Below are 10353 nucleotides of genomic sequence, written 5' to 3' on the forward strand. Positions count from 1 at the left end.
TTAACTTAAAAAATTGATTACCAGTCAAGAAACCAAACAAAAATCTCCATTATAAGTGCAGCAAGAAATGCTCTTATACAAATTAAAATGGAAGAACAATTTTTCAAATACCCTGTGCATCCTTAGCAACAAAGGTGATTTGTTTACAGCAGCCAGTATAGAGTGAATTCTACTATGTGGCAATATGCTAGGTATTTTATGAGCATTATTTCTAATTCTTTCAAGAACAGCCAGAAAGAAGGAGATTTAATCTCATTTTACAGATGAAGAACAAAATGCCACCAAGAGAAGGGTCAATTCTTGGTGAAAAATACTTGTGGAACCTCCAGCAACACTATAGCTGTCTACTGATAGATAACACGGTCAAACTCAGAGCTAGCCTTGTATCACTGAGCCTCGTAATTGACATGGGCTTCTTTTCTACTTGTCAGCTCTGATGGGAAAAGAGCTGTCTGTTGACTTCTGGGCCTCTCCATACATCAGGCATTGGCAAACTAGAACCCATGGGCCAGATCCGGCCTGCCTTCTGTTTTGTATGGCCTGTGAGCTGAGAACGGTTCTTACATTTTTAAATGGCTGGAAAAAGTCAAAAGAAGAGTGATATTGTGTGATACATGAAAAGTATATGAAATTCAAATTGCAGTGTCCCTAAAAAAGTTTTATTGGAATGCATTCCTGCTTACTCATTTATACATTATTATGGCTGCTTTGGTGCTACAATGCCTGTTGAGCAACAGAAACTCAACAGCCTGCAAAGCCTAACATATTTGCTACCTGGTCTTTTACAGAAAAAGTGTGCTGAGATCTTGCTGTAGTCCATATATTTCTTGAGGACAGAAAGGACATCTCCAGCAGGCATTAGACCTCCACAGTCTAGCACAAAATCTACACAGTGAACTCTAAATATAGGCTCTGTAAATGAATGAATAAATGAATAAACAAACAAGTAAAAGAATAATCTAAAAAGGTTTCAAGGACCGTCCTTTCCAATTTGCAAAAAATCTTTCCCAAAAGTGTGTAGGATCTGCTCACCTCAAGCTGGTAGAGTTACTGCGTTATTATCTGAAGCAGAACTGAAATGTCCCTTGCACATTAATCAATGCTCCACTTGTCCTTCCAGTCATATTCATACCATGTGAATGTATTTTCTTTTCTTTTACCTGCACATACTTTTATAGAAGTGGCCATCATAACAGTACATTTATCCTTTCTAGGACAGTGTTATTTCCTTTTTTATCTTGTTAGCTAGTCTCTGGGAAGACAAACACAGGGCAAAGATAGAGGAGGTTAAAGGTTAGGCAAGACCCAAATCAAGGCCCTGGGGGAGATGCCAGAGAGGCAGAAACTCACAGAGGATCCTGGCAGACTTTAGGTGGAACTTGTAGAGTGGTACGAGGGCCCAGGGTACAAGTGTAGAGGAAAAATTATTTTTCTACTACTTGAAATGCTCCTAACACCAATCAGTTCTTCAATTTTCTATGGACATTAACTGGGTGTCCTACCATATAATTCAATTCTGAAAATGCCTGGAGTAAGCACAGAGCCCATAGATAAAGGGGTAAGTACCATAAGACTGTCCCCCTCTTCAGATGCCAATGACAAATCTAGACCTCCTGTATTTCTTACTGACCTGCTATACTTTGGGGACTTTTCATGCCTCCCTCCTCAGGTTTGCTAATTTGTTAGAATGGCCCAAAGAACTCAAGAAAAAACACTTTACTTACTATTATTGGTTTATTATAAAGGATATGACTGAGGAATAGTCAAATGGAAAAGATGCATAGGGCAAGGTATGGAGAAGGGGTACAGAGCTTCCATGCTCTCTTCAGGGATGCCAGCCTCCCAGTACCTCATTGCGTTCACCAACACAGAAGCTCTCAAAACTCCATTAATTTGAGGTTCATATGAAGGTTCAGTTACGCAGACGTTATCGATCAAGCCATTGGCTATTGGTGACTGAATGGGCCATTAGTGACTAAACTTAATCTCCAGCCCCTCTCCTTCCCTAGAGGTCAGGCAGGACTGAAAGTTCCAACCCTCCAAACCCATTGTTGCGTCCTCTGTCAGCCCCCCTCTTCCCCAATGTGCAAGAGTCACCTTATTAGCATAAACTCTGGTGTGGTTGAAAGGGCTTATTATGAATAACAAAAGATGCTTCTCTCACTTCTGTCACTGAAGAAATTCCAAAGGTTTTAGGCTCTCTGTGCCAGAAACCAGGGACAAAGACCAAATATGTATTTCTTATTATTTCACAATATCACAATGTGGTATGAGAAAGATATGCAAAAGGAGGCAGGGAGCAGCATCAAAGGAAAGCTTTGATCTGTGAGGATTCTGTCAGGCATGGCTTGTCCTGTGGTCACAATGTTGAAGGACAGCCAGAGATTGGTTTTAGGCCTGTGTTTCATCCAACTAGACCACAGATAAGCTGTGTTTTTGTCTCCAGCTTGTCACCTCAGTACTGTAGAACACCTTGTCAAGACTTACAAGTTTGTCTCTAGGAGAGTGACCAAAAGAAGAAAAGAAAATGAAGGGAGGTGAAGGGCATGTTAATGAGAGAAGTCTGATGTTTTCACTATGGACGTTTTTACCAGAGTTTCTTCTAATGATTCATATTTTAAGTCTTGATCTGTTTCCCCAAGCTTCGAACCAGCAGTCTGCACTGAAATGCTTTGACGCATTATTGTACTGTACGCCGGGTTGCTCATTTAATCAGCCATGGTGCTGCTCTTCACATAGAGCATGACACATTTGACAGATTTATCACAAGACTGGGCTCTATTTTCTGCAGCACTGTGGAACCCTTTCCCATTAGTGATAGCAAGAGTGATGTTTATGCATGAAGAGAGGCTGTTCGATTGGGCAATTGTAGCCTCTACTGCAGGCTTAAGCACACTCCCACTTATCAAGTGGGGCTAATAGGGGATCTTCATATGCACTGCAGAATCAATTCTCTGTACATGGACCCTTGCTACAAAAATAATTGCTGCTTGCTGGTGGTAAAGATCTCAGCAGTGTCAGGGCTTTAATGGTGAGATTAATGTCCTACCACTCGCGGGCTGGGCTAGTTCTTTAAAAAAAAAAAAGTCCTGGTCTGAGAGTCAGGTGAAATCTGGAGTTGTGCTGATTTGCTATGTTATTTAGGTGGACCTCCTCTCTAATAATTTTCTCTCCATAGACTGTAATTAGTGAAGAAAGCAATGAATATTTTGGGGTCTAGTCCCAGTTTCTGCTATTTAAGCATACATGTAACTAGGGACAAGCTATTTCTTCCTTCTGAGACTTGGTATCTTCAGTTTTAAAATAAAAGAGATGCATGATTGGTTCTAAACATTTTGCTTATTTATTATACAGGTTATCATGTTGCATTGAAAATATGTTTGGTTTTTGTTTCATTTTTTCCTTCTATACTAGCTTGTGATCACATCTCTCACTTTATCTCGAGAGCCTAGCCCAGTTCTTGGTAAATATTATATGGGCTTAATAGATATTTTGCTTATTGAAAATAAAATTTTGTAATTCTATAACTATAAATTATTTGTATACTCATTAAACGACTATGCAATTCCTTGGTGACATATTTATTTCTCTTTTTGTATCAGCAAAATTAGAAAAAAATTACTGGAATTGAATTTGTTGCAACAATATCATTGATATGTTATCTGATTATATTATAAAGTATTTAATAAAGAGACTTATTGAGCACTTACTATTGGCAAGAATAGTCAGAGAAGTCATAGATCAGGTAGAGGTTATCTTGATCTGTGAAGGATTACTCTGCTTGGCGAATAGGCATAGAAAAGACAGAAAATCATTGTAGATGAGAAGAAAATATGGCCACAAAATGTGAATAGTATAGAGCTTCTGTAAAACAACAGAACAATAAGTTGCAGTTGGAGAATTAAGGTTTAGTATGGTGGCCAAGTGATGAAGGTATAGTTTATACTTACTACTGTAACAACGAGGTAGCCACAGGAATTAATGGTCCTTTCAGAAAAACAGAATGTCATAGCAAAAGCTAGGTTGGAAGAAAGATACTTTAAAGTGTTCATATGATTGAGAAAACAAATGGAATCTGATAATTTTCTTTTTAACAGGAACCTCAACTTCTACCCACTATGGAATAAGTACATTCAAACTGATGCTCCAACTTTTGTTAATAAGTAATATGTTTAGAAAAAATTATATTCATTATGATACTATTGTATCATCTGATTGAATCATCTTTTATTTGCTCCTGGGTTCTCTCTGCATTTTTTCAAGTGTTTGATTTTTGTGATAACTTTATGTATCAATTTGACTAGACTGTGATATCCAAATGTTTGGTCAAACATCAGTCTGGATGTTGCTGTGAAGGTAGTTTTTGGATGCTATTAACATTTAAATCAGTATACCTTGAGTAAAGGAGATTACCCTCATCCAATCAGTTGAAGGCCTTAAGAGAAAAGACTGAGGTCTCCTGAGGAAGAAGGAATTCAATCTTGAGACTACCTTTGGACTTGAGCTGCAACTCCTCTTCCTTGGGTCTATTCCTGCTGACGGGCTTTGCAGCTTTTGATCTTGTCAGCCTCCATAATTATGTCAACCAATACCTTAAAATAAATCTCAGATATAAATAGATAGATAGATAGATAGACAGACAGATAGACAGACAGATAGACACAAATTTTATTGATTCTATTTCTCTGGAGAAACCTGACTAATTCATTTGTGTTTTCATAGTTAAGCTGCTCTGATGCAATACTTTTAAAATCCAGTTGATGAACTCAGAAATCATTGTGTCATATTTTTCTGCCTTGATCCCAATCCCTCTGTCATCTCTGCCCTCAGCCTTCAATTGTGATGAAAGAAAGTGTATATTTCCTCTATCTGGGTTCTATTTTTCACTCTTCGAAGTGAAATTAAATTGGATCCTTAATGTAATATGGGTTAGAAATACTACTATTGTGAAAGAGTCTCACTTCACTTCAACAGCACCTAAAAGAGATTCCAGCCAATTTAGTGCATATAAAACTATTCAATGAATTATTATCACATCCTCCTTCTCTTTCATCTTTTTGTTATTAAAAAAAATATATTTAGACCTATTCCTGATCCCTCTTGTTCCCTTCTCCCTCTCACCTCATTGTAGAACTCGCCTCTTCCAGAGATGTAAAAGTAAAATGAATACTGTTTCAAATGTTTCATTTGTTTTCTTTATTTCATAGAAAGCTTAATTTCACTGAAATAATAGTAAAGACACATTGGTAGAGTCTACTTCAGAGTAATCTATTATATTTCGAGAGTAGTGAAAACAGATAGTAAGCTTGCTAAAATAAGAGCTGGTACCCTGTTTATGCCAGCATTTGTAAACAGTGGGCAGCTAGTGCTTCTCGATTTAGGAGATTTTGGCTATACTCTTTCTGCTCTGTTTCTGATCATACAAACTCATTTCCTTGGATTTTGCTTAGAGCAAAGTGTCTGATTATATATCAAAGGTACTGTTAAGGAGTAGGTTATATTTTGGGTTTTTGCTTGTCATCTATTAGGTTTATTTCTTTTCCTACATTTTTGTGATTTTGAAGTTAATACATATTCACTGCAAAAAGAAAAAAACCCTGAAAAGTTAAACATTTTCAGCAATATTTAAGCATATAAATAACAATTGTTAATAGTATACTATGTTTTCTTAAGGTTTTGTGTGTGTGTACATGTATGTGAGAGAGAGGTTGAGAGAGACAAAAAATCGCTCTTGAGATAAAAGTAATCTCACATTTCTTAATACTGAATAAAAGCAAATTTCATTAAATTTATTTATTGATAAAATTATTCATCAGGGTTGAAGTTCAATCTTAAGTTATATTTAGCGTCGTCTCCCTCCTTTCCTAGGCTTGAACAGAATGGCAGCATTTCTGCAAATCAGAAAATTAGGAAGAGTCTCTGCTCTTCGGTTTATTGGAGACTATGCCTCTTAGTGTCCCTTGTCCTGTTCCACATGGGGACCTGCAATGGCTTCTGGAGACATGGAGCTTAGTATTCTGCTTTTAGTGGCTCTCTCACACACTTATTATTATAATTCAATAGCTTTTGAAGTGTTTTGTTATAAAGCACTAAGGGAAATATATTTTTTTGGTCTTTAGTACTATATGACCATGAACATAGTTAATTATCTTTAACCTCATACAGGTCTATTATTGCTTTCCATATAGTGGGGCTATCTTCACAAAAAAGACAAGTTCAGTTTCATAAATATTTATTGAGAACCTACTCTGTACCAAGCAGTGTTAAGTTTTGTAGATAAACAAGACAAAGTTTGAGTTAGCAAGAGGTAAAGAGGTTAGCACAGAAAGCATATATAAATAAATAATTACTACCTTGTGATAAATTCTACTACAGAGATGATTTTTTTTTATTTCATAAATACTCAATCATTTACTACATGTCAGGTGTGCAAAGCACTGGGAATAGATGAAAATGGAATCCTTGTTCTGTTCGAATTTACCACCTAGTGGGGGAGACAGAGTAAAAACATTATTTTCAATAGAAAATGATGCCTGAAACATGAAGTAGTTGGTAACTCAATGATATTATGTGTATATTGCTGAGCATGGGAAATGACATATAAAAAATGTTCATTGCATTTCATATCCCATCCTCTTCCGTTGATGATATGACAGATTATATTTTGTAAAAATAGCAAAAACAGTATCTTCCATCCCTCATGCCTTTTGGCCATGTGACCTTAAAATTCCCCCATCAAGAGGAAGAGTCTCATTGCATATTCTTTGAAATTGGGCTGGCCTTCGGGACTCACTTGTAACCAACAGAATTTGGTGGAAGTGATGCTGCAGGACTTCTGAAGCTGGGCCAGAAAAGGCTGGGCAGTGTCAACCTTCATCCTCTGAAATGCTTATTTACCAGGTATTCTATTTCAGAGGGATCTTTCTGAAACCCAGTTGTCATGCTGTGATAAGCCCAAGCTGCATGGAGAGACTACATTCAGGCACACTAGTTGATAGCTCTAACTGAGCTGGTGTTTGGGTCATCCTTAACTTGGGCACCGGACATGCGAATGAAGGAGCCTCCAGTTGATTCCAGCTCTTGACCTGCATAGTCACCTTCAACCCACTGGAACCGTCCAGTCACCCTGGAGCAGGGACAAACCATATCCATTGTGCTCTGTTAAAATTTTGATCTGTGGAATCCGTGACCATAATAACATGGTTGCTATTTTATGTCACTAAGTTTGGAGTGGTTTGTTACACAGCAATAGATAATTAGAACAGATGGATTCCAATTAAAAAAAAAACTACTCAATAGTGAATTATATTATTTTTCAACCTTTTCCCATTTAGAAAAAAAAAAAGTACAGCTCACTGCCAGCATTAATTTAATATCACACGTAGGAATGCTATATTTTCTGAAATTTGATAATTTCAGCAATCGAGAATTACTGTATTTTGTAATGGAAACATCACTACTATTAACAACAGAATGCTATAATGGAATGATGTTATTTGTTTCCAAAGACTATCAATATATTAGAGCGATGTGAAAATAATAAAAGCAAAATATTTCATGGCAAACTTTGAGGGTAAGGTTAGGACTGTAATCGGCCAAGTTATCTCGAGGTAAACACTGCAGCTGTCAGAGCCCCTGGCGAGTGTTCTCAGGGCAAATGGCAAATGGGTTAAATAGTGTCTATAGTGAGATTTTGGTATTCCTGGATGCAGGTCTTTTGATTAACTCAGAAACCAAGAAAACATTTCGTTACTAATTAATTTCTAAATTCAGATCACAGGGTTTGGGGAGTTCATCCATGACTGATATACCTTCTCACGTTTGTAAAATTATGAGTTAACATGCCTGAGGAATATTTTATTTCTTCTGATGAGGACAATTTCTCTTCATCTTCAGATTTAGTGCAAATGGAAATGTTGAAAAAATCTGATTTATTTGATATTCATATTATAAATCTATGAGATACAACATTTTAGTCAGTGATTAGTCAGAAAGTATGGTTTGACATATTTGGAGACACTGGCTACCTCAAATACCATTTTGTGGCTTTTAATCACTAATTATCATTTGCAGGAAGAATTTGTCTATATGAAGAAGATTTGGAGAAAAACGCAATATTAAACTGCAAAGTTCTCTTCCACTTTAGTCATTAGTCTTACCAATTACTAACAATTAAACCATGTACATTTCTTAGATTGGCAACTTGAAAATTGTCTAAGGAAGATACTCATTTTAATTATGTAAATTGAAAGAGGCACTTCTTTTTTGCTATTTTTCTATCTTACAGTAATTGAGAAATCATTAAAAATTGGAATACAGCTCTATTAAACTTAGAGGGGGAAAAAAGAGACTGTGTTAATATCCAAAACATTTCCTTTCTTAGACTGTAGTCTTGACAGATAAGATAATTGAATCTGAGTCTGTGTGGTGGTAAAATAGGTGACATAAAAGGAAAACACGACAGTGCAGTAAATGGTTAATTAATTGATGCCAATTATATCTCAGTCAGAATTGAATAAATGTCCTTGGAAATTGAGGGGACTGGTGGTTAAAGAAGATAAATATAGTGGAGCTAGAGGGGACGAAATGCATGTTAGCCTACTGTTGCCCCCTCTTGATAATCAACCAGGTGCTTTTGGGCCTAAGGTAGGACAAAAAGAAAAAGAATGAAAAAGAAATCTCTTGGGATCGTTTTATTTTTGAAATCAGAAAATTCAGACAATGAAAGCCTGTGATCTGCAGAGAAAGTATATTTCTGGATTCGCAATTTTCCAATTTTTTGGAAACTTGCTAGAATAAAAGGACTTGATGGACTGGAGGAAAACACAAATCATGACAGATTCCAGATCCAGGAAACCTTTCTGGGGCTCAGACTTCACAGCATTATCCTCATTGCTTCCTGTTCTATTCCTTGGATTTCTCTGTCATTTTCTTTCATATCTTCTGCTTAGCAAGTAATGCGTTTTTGTAAGAACCCCTCGGATTTTACCTGAGTTACCAAATCACACATTTTTTTAAAGAAGACAAATGTAAAGTTAGCTCTGTGATTGTTCTGTCCATCTCTTGTTCAGGTAGCTCACAGCTGAACTGTCTGAAGTCATTCTAAATGAAGAAATAAATGGAGGGTGTTGCTTGAGGCAAGAAAAGTAAAACCAATTTAGAATTTAGTCCATTCTATGCTGAAAGTGAGTTGGAATATATTTATACTTTTTTTCTTTTTTATCATTTTGGGATATATACACATATTAAAAATAAAGAAAAAACAAATCAAATTTTCTCAGGAGATTTTTCTTAACAAAGGAAGCTTTTCATTTAAATATTAAAATCGAATTTTTTTGAGGTGATGTCTAAGTACTGGTATGTGAGAGTACACGTTTTCAGTATTTTGGTTCCATTAACTTTTTTTTTTGAGCTTGCTTGTCAGTTCAGTCACCAAGCTTCACTAAGATTCGCTAATTTTTTGAAATTTGGAATAGTGTTTTGCCACTTTAGAGATAATCCCTGAAAGCTTCCTTCTTACAGATGGCAATAAATCATTCTCTCCACTAAAAGCCTCGACGTCATTTGAAATTTATTACACAGAGTGGGTAGTGGACTTAAAAGCCATTTCACGTGTCTTATTACTTCAATCATCTAATTTATGGGTTTCAGCTGCAATTGTAGTTGGAAAAAGTATTTTCCTTTCCCTGATCAATATGAGTCTGGTTTTGCATTCATCCCCACTAACCTTCCCTGCCGATTTCATCCACTACCTCTCTTAGATTTTATAGCTTCTGCAGTCGTTCTCCAGGTTTCATCATTCAAGGCAATGCAGGTCTGAAATGGAAAGAAAGTGCCAACCAGGCTGATGTAGATTGACTAAGCTTTACTAGCTCTTAGCTGCACTTGTCAAAAGATATCTTAGTTATTATTAGTTGAGCAATCTTGCCCTAGGGAAGAGGAAGCTGTCAAAAACTCCTGTGTTTAATATGTACATCTCTGGCTTCATGGAGAGAGTATGAACAACGCTGATTAAACACAGATGAGGTAAGCTTAAGTAATACAGAATTAATACAAAGAATGGTGAGGAATTGATATTCTTTTTGCCATATTGGAGGCATTTTTTTTCCACCCACAATAAATAATCTCTGTTTCCATATGTCAGTCTTTCTCATCTCCATAATGAAGGGCAGTATTAATGGGTTAATAACATGAAGAAAAATATAAGGAAGTTATCGTCTGGGGTCTCATGTGAAAAACATACCCACATGGTGTAATAGTGATTTAACCACTGCAATGTCCAGGCCTAGACCTTGTCTTTGACTGTCATTAGGATGGTTGTAAAATCCAACTGCTGTGCTCTTTGATTTTAAT

The sequence above is a fragment of the Pteropus vampyrus genome, unplaced genomic scaffold, assembly GCF_000151845.1.
Source record: "Pteropus vampyrus isolate Shadow unplaced genomic scaffold, Pvam_2.0 Scaffold80, whole genome shotgun sequence".
Lineage (NCBI taxonomy): Eukaryota > Metazoa > Chordata > Mammalia > Chiroptera > Pteropodidae > Pteropus > Pteropus vampyrus.